Below are 19311 nucleotides of genomic sequence, written 5' to 3' on the forward strand. Positions count from 1 at the left end.
ATAAACTATTGGTAATTTAGGTAATTGTTGACCTGGTACACAAACTTGAAAGTTGAACTTACCAGGTAGCTTGATTAGCTGATACGATTGGACCACATGAAGAAAATTTATTTCCAAAGAGGAGAATGAATAACTAAGGATTATTTCGCACTCTTTCTTTTGTTTTTTTTTTTTTTTTTTTTTTTTTTTTGAGGCGGAGTCTCGCTCTGTGGCCCGGACTGGAGTGCAGTGGCCAGATCTCAGCTCACTGCAAGCTCCGCCTCCTGGGTTTCCGCCATTCTCCTGCCTCAGCCTCCCAAGTAGCTGGGACTACAGGCGCCTGCCACCTCGCCCGGCTAGTTTTTGTATTTTTAGTAGAGACGGGGTTTCACCGTATTAGCCAGGATGGTCTCGATCTCCTGACCTCGTGATCCGCCCGTCTCGGCCTCCCAAAGTGCTGGGATTACAGGCTTGAGCCACCGCGCCCGGCCTCGCACTCTTTCTATAAACTTTAGTAGAGCACTATGATATACTGTATTAACAGTCTGTACTATCACGTTACATAAGAAAATTCATTCACAGACAAAGTATTTATTATGTGCCAAACACAATCTTAGGCATAAAGGATACAAAAGCAACTAAAACATGGTCCCTGACTGTAAGAATAGACTCTCCTATGCCCTTAGAGAATGGCAAAACTGAAAGGAAGTATACTATAATTATGGTGTTACAAAGCAAAGGTTGAAGTAGTCCTAGAAAGAAGGCTATGGAATATCATGAGTGATTGTATAAAACAAAGAAGCAAAGGATTACCCCCAGGTTTTCAAATTATGTTTGAGTCATCCGCCGAACATTTATACAATTTCTGCCATGTCCAGGCATGCTTATGGATGCTGGAGAGCCTGTATGGCACCAAATGGACAAGGTCTTCCTTCTTATAGAGATAATATTCGTGTGGACAAAGAAAAACAATACACAAATATGTTTTTGAAAAACAAGATAATGTCAGCTACAGATAAGCACAATGAAGAAAATAAAACAGAAAGAGTAGAGGCTACCTTAGCTTGGGTGGTCTGAGAAAGTCTTTCTAAGTAGTTGACACTTGAGTTGACCTGAATATTAAGAAGAAGACAGCCATGAGAAGGTTTAGACACAGATCTTTCCAGGCCAGGGAATAGTAATTGCAAGGATTATTAACACTTGTTGAGCTTCAGTTGTTCAAGGTGGAGACATAAGGTCTTGTGGCTGGAGCTCAATGAGCAGTGGGGAGAACAGCAGAAGGTGATAGAGGAGACAGGCAGAGGTCACAGCTGAAGGCCATGTAGGCTCTGCTACCCTGAATCAAGGTTCCTTCTAAAGACAGGCCACCAGGCAAAGGTCCAACAGGTTCCTGGCAGGCCTAATATGAATACTATTCTGGTTATGAACAGCAACATTAATCAGGCAACAAAAAGTATGGCTGTTTAATGCCCTGGGTTTTTTAGTCATCTATGACTGTTGGAACCTCATATCAGCAATATACAAATTATTACCCATTCTGAAAAATATAAATGTACGTTTATAAGGAAATAATCCTCTGAATTTTCTGTTTCTATATTTCTACCCTTAAAACATAAAATTTTACATTTTTTTTAAAAAAGTGTTATTTTTCTATGAGGAACTGGAATTAGAATGTGATGGAAACTGTTTTACAGCCCAGTGGTATCACCAGTAAGCATTTCCTAAGAGCCTCCTTGCCAAAGGACTCTATTCCATACTCTTAGTTATGATGATTGCAGTGCAGAATTATTTCATTAAAGATTGTTTATTTCTTTTGAGAAATTGTCCCTTTTTGCCTTGAGATGTTATCTGAAACTGTATGATCAATAAGAAGCATTAAACTGTCACTATGGGGTAAATTTTCAAAGTGGTGCCTGCAATTTGCCAGTATGAGTCCCATTAACTTCAGTGGAAGTCCTGCAGTTAAACCCCTGCACATGGCTTTGAAAATGTTCTACAGTTTGTCTTTGTGGTGCCTTCTTTATTTTTAATAAATATCACAGAGCAACTCGGTGCATAGTTGATTGCAGTGTTTAAGAACGTGGATAATGTACTGTGCAGGAGGAGACTTTTAAAATTAGATTTTAAAGCTTCATTTCTATTGAGTCACAACAACAATATAAATACATCTTTAATTCTTCAAAGAGCACCTTTCTATAAAGGAATTTGGAGCGCAATTAGAATATAGAGCTTATAAAGTGGCACCACGTCCCTCTGAGACATTGTTTACCTCACTCTATAGATGGAAAAGTCAAGGCACTGTGAAATGGGGGTGCTTTGTCCTTAGCCCATAAATCAGCAGTGAAGCTAGGAATACCATGCTGGCCTCCCAATAGTTCATTGCTCTAAAGCACTGCCTCTTGTTGAGTCAAATTTAATTATAGTATAATCCGTTTAATCTACTTGTAGAAAAATAAGGAGCAGGAAAAATGAATTTATTAACAGATCAGTGGAAAACCGTATTACATAGATTAGCAATTGTCTTTTCAAGATCCATATTTTCAGCATGTACTGGGTGGTGTCTGATGCCATGAAAGCAATTATTCTAATTCCACTGGCCAGAACTGGCAAAGAACTTCTTATTTTCCTCACTTTGAAACATAAGTAAAGGGGTTCCACTTGAAAATTAATAAGCCATGTGATATGATTAGATTCCTGTCCCCAAATCTCCCTCCTTCTAGGGATTATTGTCTAAAGTCTAAAAGAAAACAGACCAGGCACAGTGGCTCATGCCTGTAATCCCAGCACTTTAAAGGGAGACCAAGGTAGGAGGATCACTTGAGCCCAGGAGTTCAAAATCATCAACCTGGGCAACATGATGAGACCCTATCTCTACAAAAAAAAAAAAAAAAAAAAAGTAATAGCTGGGTGTGGTGGAACATGCTGGTAGTCTCAGCTACTCAGGAGGCTGATAGGGGAAGGTAACTTGGTCAGTCCAGCCCAGGAGTTCAAGGCTGCAGTGAGCTCTGATTGCACCACTGTACTACAACCTGGGCAACAGAATAAGACAGACAGAGAGAGAGAGAGAGAGAAAGAGAGAGAGGAAAGAAGGAAAGAAGGAAGGAAGGAAGAGAGGGAAGGAAGGAGGGAGGGAGGGAGGGAGAAAGGAAAGAAGAAAGGAAGGGAGGGAGGGAGGGAAGGAAAGGAAAGAAAATAGATGTAACTATTATAAAAGATATTCAATTTTTTATTTTGGAATAACTGTAGACTTACTTAAAAGTTGCAAAAATAGTACAGAATTTCCATGTTCAAATTCACTCTTTACCTAACTTTCCCCAAAATATTTTACCTACGTATAATGCAATTATCAAAACCAGGATATGAATACATACTATTAACTATAGCCCTTATTTGAATTTCACCAGTTTTTACATGCATTCAATTTTTATGTACACTCCTATTAAATTTTCTCGCATGTATATATGCATTTAACCACCGCCACAGTCAAAATACAGAACTTTTCCATCACCCTAAATAAACCTGAAATGATATACTTTGTATTACTCCTATACAAGTACTCCCTCTCTTCAATCCTAACCCCTGGGAACCACTGTATCTGTTCTGTTTCACTATAATTTTGTCATTTTTATAATGTTATATAAATGAAATTGTAAAGTAGTAATCTTTTGAAATTGGCTTTTTCTTACACAGTATGATGCTCTTGAGATCCATCCAAGTGCATCAATAGTGCATTCCTGTTTATTGCTTAATAGAATTCCATGATCTAGATGTAACACAATTTGTATATTCATTTACCTAACACAGGTCATTTGGGCTGCTTCTAGCTTCTGCTATTACAAATAAGGCAGCTATGTACATTCATGTGTAGGTTTGTGTATGAACGTAAGTTTTTATTTCTCTAGGGTCATATGGTGCTGATTTATCTTTATCAGAAACTGCCAAACTGTTTCCTTTTAAAATATAGAAATGCCAGTGTGAGCACGTGCATGGAGGTCAGCAGCCCCACCCCCTGCCCCACGCTGCCACTGCTGCCAGTGTGAACATATACATGGAAGCTGGCAGCCCCAAGCTCACCAGTAGCCTGCCCCCATGCTGACACTGCTACCACCATGAGTGTGCACATGGAAGCCGGCAGCCCCATGACCAGCAGCACTCCGCCCCAGTTGATGAGCATTCACCCCACCACACTGCCACTTGCTCTTGGCACTGCTCTTGACACTTACAAATGAGCACAGATCCTGCTGCCACCACCCCAACGAAGTGCTTTGGCTGGCATCACCCATCAGAGTGTTGTGGCCAGAGGTCCAGGAACGCCTCAGCCCCTCCAATGTAGCAGGTTCCTAACTTCAAGGGGCCAGAGAACAAAGTCAGGGATCCAGTAACAGCCTCCCAAAGTTACAGCATGCAGCCCAAAAGTTCTGAGCTGAGCCTTGCTCCCTAAATTCTTCCAGAAATGAAGCCTGTCAACTGAACCACCTTATATGAGACTCAAGCTTTCCAGGGCATTAAAGAAGCTAAAAGCAGAAAAACCCATCCAAAGGCCAGCAGTTTCAAAGACTGAAGGAAAATCAGCCCACACAGATGATAAAGAACCAGTGCAAGAGCTCTGGCAACTCAAAAGTCAGAGTGCTTTCTTACCTCCAAATAACTGCAGTAGTTCCACAGCAATGGTTCTTAACCAGGCTGAAATGACAAAAACAGAAATCAGAATATGGATAGGAACAGAGATCATTGAGATTCAAGAGACAGTGAATCTCCCTGGACAGTGAAAACCTAATCCAGGGATTCTGAGGAATACAACAAAGTGATACAGGAGATGAAAGATGAAATGGCCACTTTAAGAAAGAAAGGGACTGATCTGATAGAGCTGAAAAACTCACTTCAAGAATTCCAGAATACAATCACAAATGTAACAGCAGAATCGATCAAGCTGAGGAAAGAATCTCAGAATATCACTTCTCTGAAATATCTCAGAATCTTGAATATCACTTCTCTGAAATAACTCAGTCAGACAAAAATAAAGAAAAAAAGATTAAAGAAGGATGAACAAAATCTCCAAAGTATGGGATTATGTAAAGACACCAAATCTATGACTCACAGATGTCCCTGAAAGAGAGGGAGAGAAAGCAAGCAACTTGGAAAACATGTTTCAGGGTATCATTCATGAAAACTTCCCCTTGGCCGGGAGCGGTGGCTCAAGCCTGTAATCCCAGCACTTTGGGAGGCCGAGAGGGGCGGATCACGAGGTCAGGAGATGGAGACCATCCTGGCTAACACGGTGAAACCCCGTCTCTACTAAAAAAATACAAAAAACTAGCCGGGCAAGGTGGCGGACGCCTGTAGTCCCAGCTACTCCGGAGGCTGAGGCAGGAGAATGGTGTAAACCCGGGAGAGGGAGCTTGCAGTGAGCTGAGATCCGGCCACTGTACTCCAGCCTGGGCGACAGAAAAAAAATAAAAGAAAATTCCCCCAACTTCACTAGAGAGGCCAATGTTCAAATTCAGAAAATGCAGAGAACCCTTGTGAGATACTACACAGACAACCATCCCCAAGACAAATACTTGTCAGATTCTCTAAGGTCAAAATGAAACAAAAAATGTTAACAGCAGCTAAAGAGAAGGGGTAGGCCACCTCCCAAGGAAACCCCATCAGGCTAACAGCACACCTTTCAGCAGAAACTATAAGCCAGCAGAGATTGAGAGCCTATATTCAGCATTATTAAAGAGAAGAAATTCCAAACAAGAATTTCATGTCCAGCCAAATTAAGCTTCATAAGTGAAGGAGAAATAAGATTCTTTTCAGGCAAGCAAATGCTAAGGGAATTCATTACCATCAGACCTGCCTTATAAGAGGTCCTAAAGGGAGTGTTAAATATGGAAAGGAAAGATTACTACTGGCCACTACAAAAACATGCTTAAGTACATACACCATTGATGCCAAAAAGCAGCCACAGAAACAAATCTGCATAATAACCAACTAACAACACAAAACAGGATTTGGTCCTTCAAATCCACACACATCAATATTAACCTTAAATGGAAATGGGCTAAATGCCCAATTAAAAGGCACAGAGTGGCAAGTTGGACAAAGAAGCAAGCCCCAACCGTATGCTGTCTTGAAGAGACCCATTTCACATTCTATGTCACACACAGGATCAAACTAAAGGGATGGAGAAAAATCTACCAACCAAATGGAAAACAGAAAAAAGCAGGAGTTGCTATTTTAAGTTCAAACAAAACAGACTTTAAACCAATAAAAATCAAAAAAGATAAAGAAAGACATTACATAATGGTAAAGGGTTCACCTCAAAAGGTCAGACTTAACTATCCTAAATAGATATGCATCCAAAACAGGAGCACCCAAATTCATAGAGCAAGTTTTTAGAGACCCACAAAGAGATTTAGAAAACCACACAATAATAGGGGGAGACTTTAACACCCCACTGACAGTATTAGACAGGTCACTGAGGCAGAAAACTAACAAAGAAATTCAGGACCTGAATTTGACACTTGACCAAATAGACATCTACAGAAATCTCCACCCAAAAACAAGAGTATATATATTCTTCTCATCTGCACATGGCCCATAATCTAAAATTGACCTATCAGCCATAAAACAATCCTTAGCAAATAAAAAAAAATCATACCAACCACACTCCCAGACTACAGTGCTACACTGCAATAAAAATAGAAATTAATGGAAATTAACCTGCTCCTGAATGACTTTTGGGTAAACAATGAAATTAAGGCAGAAATCCAGAAATTATTTGAAACTAATTAGAACAAAGATACTACATACCGGAATCTCTGGGACACAGCTAAAGCAATATTAAGAGGCAAATTTATAGCACTGAATGCCTACATCAAAAAGTTAGAAAGCTCTTAAGTTAACAACTGAACATCACACCTAGAGGAAATAGAGAAACAAGAGCAAATCGACCCCAAAGCTAGTAAAACACAAGAAATCAAAATCAGAGCTAAACTGAAAAAAATTGAGATTTAAAAAAAAAAAAATACAGAAGATCAATGAATCCAGGACTTGGTTCTTTGAAAGAATAAATAAGATAGATAAAATGCTAGCTAGACTAATAAGTAAAAAAAGAGAGAAGATCAAAATAAACACAATCAGAAATGACAAAGGGATGTTACCACCTACCCTATAGAAATTTTAAAAACCCTCAGAGACTGCTAAAAACACCTCTAATGCACACAAAGCTAGAAAACCTAGAAGAAATGGATAAATTCCTTGAAACATACCACCTTCCAAGATTGAACCAGGAAGAAATTGAATCCTGGACAGAGACCAATAATGAGTTCCAAAATTGAATCAGTAATAAAAAGCCTACCAACCAGAAAAAGCCCAGGACCAGAGGGATTCACAGTTGAATATTACAAGAAGTATAAAGAAGAGTTGGTACCATTCCTACTGAAACTATTCCAAAAAACAGAGGAGGAGGGACTCCTCCCTAACTCATTCTATGAAACCAGCATCATCCTAATACCAAAACCTGGCAGGGACACAGCAACAACAAAAAAAACAAAACTTCAGGCCAAATCCTTGATGAACATAGATGCAAAAATTCTCAATAAAATACTCGTGAAATGAATCCAGCAGCACATCAAAAAGCTAATCCACCACTATCAAGGAGGCTTCGTCCCTGGGACACAAGGTTGGTTCAACATACACAAATGAATAAATGTGATTCATCACATAAACAGAATTAAAAGCAAAAACCACATGATCATCTCAATAGATGCAGAAAAGGCTTTTGATAACATTCAACATCCCTTCATGCTAAAAACCCTCAACAAACTAGGCACTGAAGGAACATACTTCAAAATAATAAGAGCCATCTATGAGAAACCCACAGCCAACATCATATTGAATGGGCAAAAGCTGGAAGCATTCTTATTAAACACCAGAACAAAACAAGGATGTCCTCTGTCACTAGTCCTTTTCAACATAGTACTGGAAGTCCTAGCCAGAGCAATCAGGAAAGAGAAAGATATAAAAGCCATCTGAATAGACAGGAAGTCAAACTATCCCTGATTCCAGTCAGTATGATTCTATGCCTAGAAAACCCCATAATCTCTGCCCCAAAACTCCTTGGTTTGATATACAACTTCAGCAAAGCTTCAGGATACAATGTCAATGTACAAAAATCAGTAGAATCCCTATGCACCAACAACATCCAAGCTGACAGCCAAATCAAGAATGCTGTCCCCCAAGCCTGCCGTCATGGCCACCTACAAACCGGTGCAGATCCGGCACAGTGAGAGTGCTTGGAACCTGAAAAACCACTTCAGCGGCCGGTATGACGCCGACCTGAGCCCGGCGGGCCATGCATGATGGCTATGAGTTTGACATCTGCTTCACCCCAGTGCAGAAGAGTGTGATCCGGATCCTCTGGACAGTGCTAGATGCCATTGATCAGATGTGGCTACCAGTAGTGAGGACTTGGCGCCTCAATGAGTGGCACTGTGGGGCTCTAACTAGTCTCAATAAAGCAGAAACTGCTGCAAAGCATGGTGAGGCCCAGGTGAAGATCTGCAGCCACTCCTATGATGTCCCACACCTCCGACGGAGCCCAACCATCCTTTCTACAGCAACATCAGTAAGGATCACAGGTGTGTAGACCTCACAAAAAATCACCTACCCTCCTATAAGAGTCTGAAGGACACTATTGCCAGAGCTCTGCCCTTCTGCAATGAAGAAATAGTTCCCCAGATCAAGGACGGGAAACGGGTACTGATTGCAGCCCATGGCAACAGCCTCTGGGGCATTGTCAAGCATCTGGAGGGTCTCTCTGAAGAGATTATTATGGAGCTGAACCTGCCAACTGGCATTCCCATTGTCTATGAATTAGACAAGAACTTGAAGCCCATCAAGCCCATGCAGTTCCTGGGGGATGCAGAGGCCATGCACAAAGCCATGGAAGCTGTGGCTGCCCAGGGCAAAGCCAAGAAGTGAAGGCCAGCAAACAGGCTACAGTCCCCAGGAGCACCCTCCCTGCCCATCACATCCATCTGCCCCTCCCTCCTGCACGTCACACTGACCACATCTGTAGACATCTTGAGCTGCAGCTGCAGATGGGAACCGATGGCTCCCTTTTTCATTTTAGCCATTTTGTCTTCTGTACCCACTCCCTTCATACATTCAAGTCAGAATAGCACTTCTAGGGCACAGGTTCTCAGTCTAAGCTGTGGAAAAGGCCCCCTTATCCAAGAGAGTTCAAAGGTAGTGACTTGGGTTTTTGCGAGTGCTTTGTTTACTAAGAACTTGGAAGGAGGAAGCATGCTAAGCCATGACCAATGAGGAGAAGCAAGAGAGCCTGTCTGCCCCCAGGAGCTAGTCCTGTGCTCTTCTGTAGTCAGGCCACTGCCTGAGGACTCTAGTCATCCCAGTGGAAGATGAATGTAACCTGCATGGTGATATGACAACTGTTTCCTCCCTGACCCCAGAGGAACTGGCTCTAGAAGGTTGGGATCAATCCTGAATTTAGTTTATGTGTTACATTTACTTTTATTTAAAAAAAAAAAAAAGTTTCGTGTATATAAGTAATACAAAACAATAACCCTTCTAAGGGTTTCTTGTGGCGGTTGAAATAGTCCCACATGTGGTCATCAGAAAATAAGCCATTCCTCATACCAATATGGGATAAGCTCCTTGACCTCTGAAGGGCAGGAGTGCTTCCTGCTGTGTGTTTTAGAATCCCTCCCTTCCTTGTTTTGTGGCAGTGAAATGCCTCTTGGTCCTGTCCAAGTGTATCTTTCACTGATTTCTGAATCATGTTCTAGTTGCTTGGCCCTGCCACATGGATCTAGTGTTCATTTGAGCATAACTGTACTAAATCCTTTTTCCAGATCAGTATAATGAAAGAGTGATGTGCAATAAAAAAAAGAATGCCATCCCATGCACAGCAGCCACAAAAAGAATAAAATACACACCAGTTAGAATGGCGACCATTAAAAAAATCAGGAAACAACAGGTGCTGGAGAGGATATGGAGAAATAGGAACATTTTTACACAGTTGGTGGGACTGTAAACTAGTTCAACCATTGTGGAAGACAGTGTGCCAATTCCTCAAAGATCTAGAACTAGAAATACCATTTGACCCAGCCATCTCATTACTGGGTATATATCCAAAGGATTATAAATCATGCTGCTATAAAGTCACATGCACATGTATGTTTATTGTGGCACTATTCACAATAGCAAAGACTTGGAACCAACCCAAATGTCCATCAATGATAGACTGGATTAAGAAAATGTGGCACATATACACCATGGAATACTATGAGGCCATAAAAAAGGATGAGTTTATGTCCTTGGTAGGGACATGGATGAAGCTGGAAACCATCATTCTCAGCAAACTATTGCAAGGACAGAAAACCAAACACCACATGTTCTCACTCACAGGTGGGAATTGAACAATGAGATCACTTGGACACAAGGTGGGGAACATCATTCACCGGCGGGGAGGGAGGAGGGATAGCATTAGGAGATATCCCTAATGTAAATGATGAGTTAACGAGTGCAGCACACCAACATGGCACATGTATACATATGCAACAAACGTGCACGTCATGCACATGTACCCTAGAACTTAAAGTATAATAATAAATAAATAAATAAATAAAAATAAAAATAAATAAAAAGAATAAAATACATAGAAATACAGCTAACCAGGTAGGTGAAAGATCTCTACAACAAGCATTACAAAACACTGCTCAAGGTAATCAGAGATGATATAAACAAAAGGAAAAACATTCCATGCTCATGGATAGGAAGAAGCAATATTGTTAAAATGGCCATATTGCCCGAAGCAATTTAGATTCAGTGCTCTTCCTATCAAACTACCAATTCTTCACAGAATTAGGAAAAAACTACTTAAAAATTCGTATGGAACCAAAAAAGAGGCTGAATAGCCAAGGCAATTCTAAGCAAAAACAACAAAGCCAGAGGTATCACATTATGTGACTTCAATCTATATTACAAGGCTACAGTAACCACAACGGCATGGTACTGGTACAAAACACTTAGACGAATGAAACAGAAGAGATAGCCCAGAAATAATGCCACAAACAAACCATTTGATCTTCAACAAACCTAACAAAAACAAGCAATGGGAAAAGGAATTCCTATTCCACAAATGGTGCTGGGATAACTGGCTAGCCATATGCAGAAGATTGAAATTGGACCCCTTGCTGACACCATATGCAAAAATCAACTCAAGATGGGTTAAAGGCTTAAATATAAAACCCAAAACTATAAAAACCCTGGAAGATGACCTGGGAAGTACCACCCTGGACATAGGATCTGGCAAAGATTTTATGACAAAGACAAAAGCAATTGCAACAGCAAGAAAAATTGACTAATTTTGTCAATTAAACTCAAGGGATCTAATTAAACTAAACAGCTTCTGCACAGCTAAAGAAACTATCAACAGAGTGAACAGACAACCTACAGAATAGGAAAAAATATTTGCAAATGATGCATCTGACAAGGTCTATTAGCCAGAATCTGTAAGGAATTTAAACAAATTTACAAGCAAAAAAAACAACCCCATTAAAAAGTGAGCAAAGGCCTTGAATGGACACTTTTAAAAGAAGACATACACGTGGTCAACAAGCATATGAAAAAATGGTCAACATTACTAATCATTAGAGAAATGCAAATCAAAACCACAATAAGATACCATCTCACAAAAGTCAGAATGGCTATTACTAAAAAGTCAAAAAATAACAGATGCTGGCAAGGCTACAGAGAAAAAGGAATGCTTATATACTGCTGGTGGGAATGTAAATTAGTTCAGCCATTGGAGAAAGCCATTTGTCAATTTCTCAAAGAACTCAAAACAGAATTACCATTTGACCCAGTAATCTCGCTATTGGGTTTATTCTCAAAGGAATATAACTCATTTTACCATAAAGACATATGCACTCATATATTCATCACAGCACTATTCACAATAGCAAAGACATGAAATCAACCTACATGCCCATTGATGGTGGACTGGATAAAGAAAATGTGGTACACATACAACATAAATACTACACAGCCATAAAAAAGAACAAGATCATGTCTTTTGCAACAACATGGATGAGGCTGGAGGCCATTCTCCTAAGCGAACTAACACAGGAGCAGAAAACCAAATACACATGTTCTCACTTCTAAGTGGGAGCTAAACATTGAGTTATATGGTCACAAAGAAGGGAACAACAGACATAGGAGCCTGCTTGAGGATGGAAAGTGGGAGGAGGGAGATCATAAAAAAACTACCTGTCAGGTACTATGCTTTTTACCTGGGTGATGAAATAATCTGTACATCAAACCCCCATGTTATACAATTCACCTGTATAACAAACCTGCACAGGTACCACAGAACCTGAAATAAAAGCTTAAAAATAAATCATAAAATAAAATGTTGAAATGCCTAGAATGTTGCATGGTATTAAATTACACCATGCTGTCTTAAATGACATTTTATTTTCGTAGAACTCATGTTTCTGCTTTTTCTGTTTTTCTATGGAAATTATTTTGATAAGCAGAAGTTGCTGAAATTTATATTTTACCACTTGGGTCAAGAAACAAATGAAAGTATTGCCTATTAAGGAGCAGTTCTTCATACTGTGATCAATGAATGTAAGTATTATGTTTACATAGATGAAGTGTAAAGAGACCAATTAATGTAAGAAGCCAATGCGGTACAAATTCCTGAAGGACCATTATTTAAATCTAACTTTAATTTTTAGAAAGTCCTTATTCAAGCAAACTTTACTGAGACCAATACTAATTATACTTCCCTGCTAAAAGATACATATAATGGCATTAGTTAGAGCCTTAAAGTACTACTCCGCTGGAATAAAATATTCAAAATTGCCACCAAGACCCAATGGTGCTTTACAGAGTTGGGTCTGATATTCATGGTTCTCATGTGATCTAAAAGTAAGTCATTTGTTCTCCTTACTTAATTCAACACCTCTTGGAAATTGCCCTATTCTTAAAACTATTCTCTAAAACTACCTCCAAAACTCTGCCTAATGTCTCCCCTTGGATCTTCCATCATAACCAACAAAAAAAAATTATTTTCTCAAAGTTAGAAACAACCCTGTGTGACCAAATATATGAATCTCAACTTCATTCTCATTCTGGTTGTAAGAAATGCTGGAATAATTAATTACTCATTTGGGAAAAAAAAAAAAAAAAAAGCTGTGTCTGTATCTGTCTTACCAGATTCCAAGATAAACTCCAAATAAATCAAAGATTTAATTAAATAAGACCATAAAATACTGGGCAGCAGAAATTGGTAAATTCTCTTGGAACCTTGGAATCTGGAAAGATTTTCTAATTGTAACTAAAAATACAAAAGTCATAGAAGAAAATATTGATAGAATACATAAAATCAAAGAATACTGTATGATAAACTAAACAGCAAAGTCAAAAGACAATGTGGAAAAATATTTACAACGCTTACCAAAAAATAGAAGCTAATCACCTTAAATTATAAGGAGCTCTAGAAATCAAGAAAAACCCAGCAACCTAACAGAAAATAAAATGGATATGAACAGACTGGTCACAGAATAAGAAATACATATACACCTCTTAAACATACCCACTCTCACTCATAAAAAAGAAATACAAATGAAAGCATTCTCTCACCTATCAGATTGGCAAAAATCTGCAGTTTGACCACACACTTTATTGATGAGACTGCAAGGAAATAGGCACTCACATGCCACAGGAGTGCAAAGGGGTATCACCCTTATGAAAAAGTGTCAATATCTACCAAAATTACTTCAGCATTACTCTTTGACCCAGGAAGTCTGCTTTCTAATAATTTCATCAATTTATAGTAAATGGTCACTGTAGCTGAAAAAAATATGATACGTCCAAACAATAAAATATAGTGAAGATCTTTCTGCACAGCTATAGAAGAATCCCAAATTATGAAATAAAAGAAAAATGAAATGAAATGTAATACTGCATATATAGTGTGCTACTTTTGTGTAAGAAAGGAGAAAAATAAAAGTTTACATTTATATTGCTTGTGTTTGTAAAAAGAAACATTGAAACAACTTTTACAAAAAGAAGAGAATAAAAATGTTTAACTGAAGATAGTGAATGGGGACAGTGTGAATGGAAACGGGTAGGAGCAAGATTTCTCAGCATTTACCTCTTTATGTCATTTTGATGTTTAAAATATAAATATGTTAACTATTCAAAAACTAAATTAAAAGAATTATTGCCTGGCACAGATGAAGTACAGTTTAGATGTTGACTAGTATTATTTTTGTATAGCAATACTGGGAGGGTTGATGGGTTCATATGATGTACAGTTGTTCCGAATCTCCTCACACTCCAGGCACTTTTGTCATTGCAGAGAGGGACAATGCCAAAGACAACTGGCCATAGGATTTCCATGTGCACCTCCTCAGTTCTAGGCTGAAGTAACACAGAATGGCATTTTCAACTCACGAAAAGCTCTATTCTAAAAGGTGCTTTGTTATTTGCCTTAATTTGCTCTTCATATATTTCCTTAATTTTAAACTTAGAATTTTGGTTGTACCTTTTAAAAGGATTGCCCAAGAAGATGCAATGAGCTGATACATGTAAAGTGCTTAGCTTAATGCCTGGTGTTTAATCAATACTCCATAACTCTTAGTGGTAGCAAACAGAATCATAAAAGTGATGTGTTCAGTGAAACCTCTAATCAATCCTAGAATCGATACCTACAATCAGAAAAAATTATCAACTCAGACCGTCTTTGTATGTTTTTATTATTTTTCCTCAAAATATCTTCAATACTGCATTCCTAGAATTTGAGAGTCTGTGTATGTTAAATAAGAATACATTTTATTTTAAAAGGTAAATGGAAGGAGCAGGAACCAAGACAGGTACTTTTTGAGTCTGGAGTCCTTAGATATAATAAATAATTTCAGGAATAGTATGTACGGTACTTAAAGGATGTGGTTTAATTAGAAGGGCTTGTGAAGCTTTCTTGTAGACTGGTTGTTAATTATGGCTTCACTTGTTTCTCCTGGAAGGCTTCCCTGGCCTCTTAACTAGGTTAATTCTCCCTGCAATGTGCTCCTTGGATTTCTTCTATCATAACATTCATCACTCATGATTGTGGTTACTCGATTCAGCATCTTCTATGCAAACCACCCTTTCAGCCTTGTGCAGACAGAAGGCATCTATCTGGTCCACACCAGCCATGCCCCATCCATGCCCTTTAATATTATATACCCAGGTCCTAGAAGTTTCTGGCCACAATGAATGTGTATTGAATGAATAAAAAATTCAGAAAAGTGAAAGCTAGTAAACAATCACATGAGAAGTGTCATCCCCGGCCCCCCATCATAACCCCTACACACACAAAGTAAAAACAACACTGTCAACATGAGCAAATACAGGGGGAAAAAATGGCGATTACTCAGGCAATGCAAGGTGAAAAATAGCTCCTTTGCCTCAGTTATCAGAAGTTTTCTCAAAAGGGTATTTTTTGCCTGCATTTTTTAATCTAATTGCTTCAATTATTTAATATGGTCATGGGAACATGATTATATTTTTAACAAAGTGCTTAATTTGCACACATGCTTTGAATTGTAGGTTCTTTTACAGGAGGCTTCTCTACACCCATACTTGTTCTCAGTTATTTTACTTCTGCCTTTTGCAAAATGTTTTAAATATTTGATTTTAGCCCCTACCACAGACTCCAAATCTGTGCTTCGAATTTGGAGATCAAAGTACTGTAGCTAATCCTTAGGACATTTGCCATCGTGTGATTTAAGAATCCATCTCTTATCAAGTTTCTGTGGTTTTCTGGAGTATTTACTGGTCACAATGTCAAAAAATGGGCACATCTGAAACTATTTTTGAATTATGCCTTCTTTATACTCTTCCATTTTTAGTTAATGGGAAAATATCCAGCTCCTGAATGGTATTGAACTCGATTAGGCCATCTCCAGTCTCCTTATAAAGGATTCCTAAGTTGTAGTATCACATGTTTTCAATAAACCTTGTTTTTGTTCTCCTTTAAACAGAGCATGTCTTGTTCAAAAAGCTCATGACAGTAGGAAAGGAATTGATAATGAAAAGAAAGTGGGTCCAAAGCAGGATTTTTCCTCCTAGCTTTAGGACTTGTTATAAAACAATGTGTTTCACCGCCTGACCTGCAGCTTCAGGAGTTGGTTGCCATGAATTCTGATACTGTTTCTGGAAGTAATTTATTGCATTATCTTGTACAAGCCTCTCTGGGACACTCTTTCTTTTAAGCACAGATAAGAGCAGCAATACACTTTGCAACATTCATAAACAGCAATACATAAAAGCAAATATGAAATTAGAAAATTCCAAAAACTGCTCTAATCTAGTGCCAGAGAGGGAAAATTTTGGCAAGGATTTTATAAATAAAGATGGGAGTTAGATGATGTGACCAGTTTGGTTAATAATCCCACTGAAATACAGATAGATTATTGATAGATAGATACAGATAGATAGATGATAGATAGATAGATAGATAGATAGATAGATAGATAGATAGAATAGATCTACACATGGCAACAAGCAAGATTTTAAAAATTATAATGAATGTCAGATATTTACTCTTGGCTTGTATTTACTCAAATTCACTCCTTTAAAGTGCTATCTTTTTATTCTCCACAGGAGGAAAAGTCTATTTTCACACCCCAGTGTTTATCCCTAAGGATTAGCCAAGTGCCTAAACTGTATCCATTTCATATTTCCAAAAATAAGAAATTGTGCATTGAAAAAGATTAAGAGAGCCAGGCAAACCAGGTAATTCTAAATTTTCCCAGATAATACTTAGAATGAATTCCCATCCATAAATGTGCTTTGCTGAGTGATATTTCAGCTCAAGTGGCATCTCCATTGTAACATCCAAGTAACACAGTCTATTCAAAGAACTTCCTGAAGATATCCTTTCAAAAACTTTTAGCAGTAGGTGACGATTAATCATAATCTGTATGTCATCTGAAAATAAGTACCAAGTTTCTCAAAGAAAAATTACATATCCCAACACTACTAAACATAACTGGCTGCTAAGTTTCAGAGTCCATATCATTAAACTGCTTAGAGTAAGTGCAAAAAGGGAGTATTATAAATTAGGTATTGTGGTTTTGCTCTGTAAATTTAAACCCATAATGCCATTGTTTGGCTGTTGATGTTTAAATATTCAAGCTATGACCTTGAATAAGATATCTAAGCATGGAATTTCATCATAGGATGTTGGGATTTCCAGCAGATGTTTCAACTTTGTTTATTCGTTGGTGGAATCCAAATCTTTTTTTTTTTTAATCTGCAGTCAAATATTGGTGTGGGGTTCTGTTTAGGAATCAGAACTGACTGCAGCTTTGTCATTTGGTATGTGTGAAAATAGATACTGAGGAAAATTTTAAACATCTGAGGATATCAATGTGCAAAATTGCTGCTTCTAAAAGTTTGTCTCAAACTTTCTATATAAAAGAGCATAATATAAAGCCACTGTATCATTGCCCTAAACCATGCTCTAAAACATCAGAAAATACACACGACTTTTCATCTCTTCGATTTATTGAGAACCAATGGAATTACACCTAGGTAATTTACCCAAGATACTAGAGTATGCCTTAAATAGGATGTACCTCCTACTCATTCATGATTAGTCTCAGGGGACAAACGCTTCTTTTCTGTTTTATAAATACAGAAACACAGCTTCCTTACCTCCTTCCGTCTGTAACCCACATCTGAAGTTAAATGTTTATGATCACACTTTGAAGCAATTTGTTTCAGTAGGTTACTGATATTGCAAGGGATTCGTCCTGTAGCAAGAAAAAAAAAAAATCTACTGACTGACTCTGCATCCCTGACCTCTCCCCCAGACTCCAGCCCCATTCACCATCTACCAAATGCCTACTAGGCATCTCAAAATTAACAAGGCCATAACAGAACAGGTAGTTCTGCCCTTCAAATAGTGCTCCTTTCTTACCTATCCCCAGTGGTATTTCCCGAGCTCAGTAAATGGCACTTTATTCACCTGATTGCTTAGACCAAAAACCCTGAAGTCAGCCTTAGACTCCCTCATTTGTCTCACATCCCACAATCAGTCCTTCAGCAAGTCTTGGCCCCTCCACCTTCACAATATGCACCAAATCCAGCTCCTTTACAGGTCCTCCTGACTTTAACCTAACTCTTGTAAAGCTGCTCTCACCCTTTGTCCAGACCACAGCAGTGGCTTCTTAACTGGCCTTCCAGTTTTCTCTCCGACATCTGGCTTCCTTTCTGGTATCCAGCCCCCTCCTGATTGGATTCCCAAAGGTAACCAAAATGATCTTGTAAAATATACATCTGATCCTGCACTCTGCCAAAAACCCTTCCCCTACTGCTATCATATAATACTTAGAAGGACATCTAAAGCTATTCCCAAAGCTGTCATGATCTGACTGGAGCCCTCCCTCACTCCGCTCAAGCTAACTTGATCTCCTTGCCTTCCCTTGAACATGCTGAACACACTTCCACCTCAAGGTCTTTATATTTTTTTGCCTGGAACACTTTTTCCTTAGATAATGGTCACAGTCACCCCTTCACTTCATTGGGTCTTGGCTCCTCTGAGATGCTTTCCCATTGAGACAACCTAAAATACTAAAAACAGCCCAGCACAGTGGCTCATGTCTATAATCCCAGCACTTTGGGAGGCCAAGGTGGGTGGATCACTTGAGGTCAGGAGTTCAAGACCAGCCTGGCCAACATGGTGAAACCTCATCTCTACCAAAAATACAAAATTAGCCAGGAGTGGTGGTGCACACCTGTAATCCCAGTTACTTGGGAAGCTGAGGCAGGAAAATCACTTGAACCCAAGAGGTGGAGGTTGTAGGGAGCCAAAATCATACCATTGGACTCCAGCCTGGGTGACAGAGACTCCATCTCAAAAATAAAATAAAAACTAAAATATTAAAAACATGTTAATTATAAGATGTTTGCTAAATTTTACCTGAATATCAACCATTTGCAATTAGCTATATTCCCTATTCTTATTAATATTTTACTTCTTGGAATTTCACTTTAAAATAGAACACCTGCTCCTCTGTGACTCCACCCTCATCCTGCTCTGTATTTCCCCAGGGTTTTTATCACTACGTAACATTATATTCTGTATTTGTTTACTGCTTTAACATCAGCCTACCCCAGGAGAACATAAGCTCCATAAGGGCAGAAAACTTTTCTGTTTTATTCACTACTCTATGCCTCATGTTTGGCTTATAGTAGCCAATATTTGTTGAATGAACTAATGAATGAATGAATAAATTGCCTTAACACTTAATTTGAGAAAAG

At 38.7% G+C, this 19311-nt stretch overlaps 1 protein-coding gene and 1 pseudogene across 3 annotated transcripts in view; both read left to right on the top strand.

Moving 5' to 3' along the window:
* The window catches only part of KCNQ5 (potassium voltage-gated channel subfamily Q member 5), a 591803-nt gene that overhangs the window by 433550 nt on the left and 138942 nt on the right, over positions 1 to 19311 (top strand). The gene's annotated exons all lie outside the window — the stretch shown is intronic.
* LOC117087441 lies at positions 7956 to 9879 on the top strand (annotated as a pseudogene). The gene has a single exon (XR_004438813.1). The product of XR_004438813.1 is annotated as a phosphoglycerate mutase 1-like (transcript).

This window comes from Trachypithecus francoisi, unplaced genomic scaffold (genome assembly GCF_009764315.1).
Source record: "Trachypithecus francoisi isolate TF-2019V2 unplaced genomic scaffold, Tfra_2.0 Lachesis_group10, whole genome shotgun sequence".
NCBI classification, from domain to species: Eukaryota; Metazoa; Chordata; class Mammalia; order Primates; family Cercopithecidae; genus Trachypithecus; species Trachypithecus francoisi.